Below are 1,653 nucleotides of genomic sequence, written 5' to 3' on the forward strand. Positions count from 1 at the left end.
GGCTTCTGGAAGTAGATTTTTAGATTGGTGTTTAGTTGAATGTGTCCTGAGTTGATATGGTCTTTGTGATTGCAAAGCCACTAAGCTCTGTTTTATTAAGGTTGTTTCTATAATGAAAGTATACCCTTGTACTGCACATGTATGTCTGTTGTACCCATGTAAACCGTATTGTGTCGTGTTTTATTTTATGGTTGACCTTTGAGAGTCATAAACTGAGACTTGACCCCTGTGTCAGAGGAGGGAGGCAGGTTAAATATCATGGAAGGCAATGTGTATTCCCCAGGCCTATCATGTACAGATGAAAATGGGCTTTAAACGGCCAAAGAAGGAGTTCCTTCCTGCATCTCTCCAGTCACCTTTTCTCTCCTGGGGTGGGATCTGATGACTCTAGGTATGCTTGAGGAGTTTCCCAATGGCAGTGCAAAATTGTGTGTGTATATGGGAAGATTTATCAGATTCCCAAAGCTACCCAAAGAGGTTGAAAGCCATTGATCTAATTATATGTTATATATTTTGGGTTAATTTCCCTTTTGTTACCCTGAGCCTTTAGCCTCCTGGGCATATACCAGCTTGATCTCAACTCTGAATTAGAAAATCAAGAGAAGGGATGTGTATTAAATCTCAGGCTAGAATGTTAATGTGAGGATATGCCCCACACCAAGCCAATGCAGTAATGACAATATTCACCTAAATCAAATCTCCAAGGAGATAAATCACAGGGACATGTATCAAGGCTGAGAGATTAACTATTCCCCCAGCCCTCAACCTGCTATAGACTGACCGCATTGCTTACCTTGAAGAATTCAGTTTTTATCTGCTCCAGAAACCAGCTGTTTTCCTTACATTGCTTGCCAGATATTGTCCCACCTGAATCTTTCACCAACTCAACACGTTCAAAGGCAAGTTAATAGTCAACCCACCATATCTCCAAATAATAGAGCACTGCCTCCCTCAGTTTATTTCTTTGAATTTTCCAAGTCAATTAGGATCACAATGAGTTTTGCTTGTTCAGCTTTGACTCTGTTTCCCACATCCAGGCCACTGTTCACATGGTTCCCATCCTCTCCTCTTCTTGCTAATCTTTCACACTGTCACCCTTGAGGATCCTTGAGGGATCTCATTCAGACAGCAGCTCAGACGTGTCCAGTACATGGAAGGGCCCTGAGAGGCCTTTTCTCCTTTAACTCCTAAAAGTGTGTTGGTTCATTCTTTTAACCCTAAAGAATGACATTTGCTTGCCAACATTTTAAGTTTTTTCAAATAAGCATATTTAAAAACAAAATGACACTAGATTGCTGCATACCATCACCATTATTTCAAAAAGAAAAGAAACATGAAAACAGCATATTCCTTTATAATTGAAGAAGCTAACTTTTTGAAATGCTTTCTTTTTATGCTTTTTTTTCCCCCTCATTTACCTGAAGACTGCTGGAAGTTTAACAATTGGCACCTGCCCTAGCACTGAAGTCTGGAAACCAAACTGCTGACCTATATCACTTCATATGCATGCGGACTAAAGGTTTCTTTGCCTTAGAGTCAGAGGCATATGGGTGTCACATACTAACTGAGACTTTAGTCAAGTTGCTTTACCTTGCTGATCCTAGCCTGTTTTGATTGAAAATAGCATAATTTGGGGACAAGAATAGTATTTTC

Source organism: Hipposideros armiger, unplaced genomic scaffold, assembly GCF_001890085.2.
Source record: "Hipposideros armiger isolate ML-2016 unplaced genomic scaffold, ASM189008v1 scaffold_379, whole genome shotgun sequence".
Classification (NCBI taxonomy): Eukaryota; Metazoa; Chordata; class Mammalia; order Chiroptera; family Hipposideridae; genus Hipposideros; species Hipposideros armiger.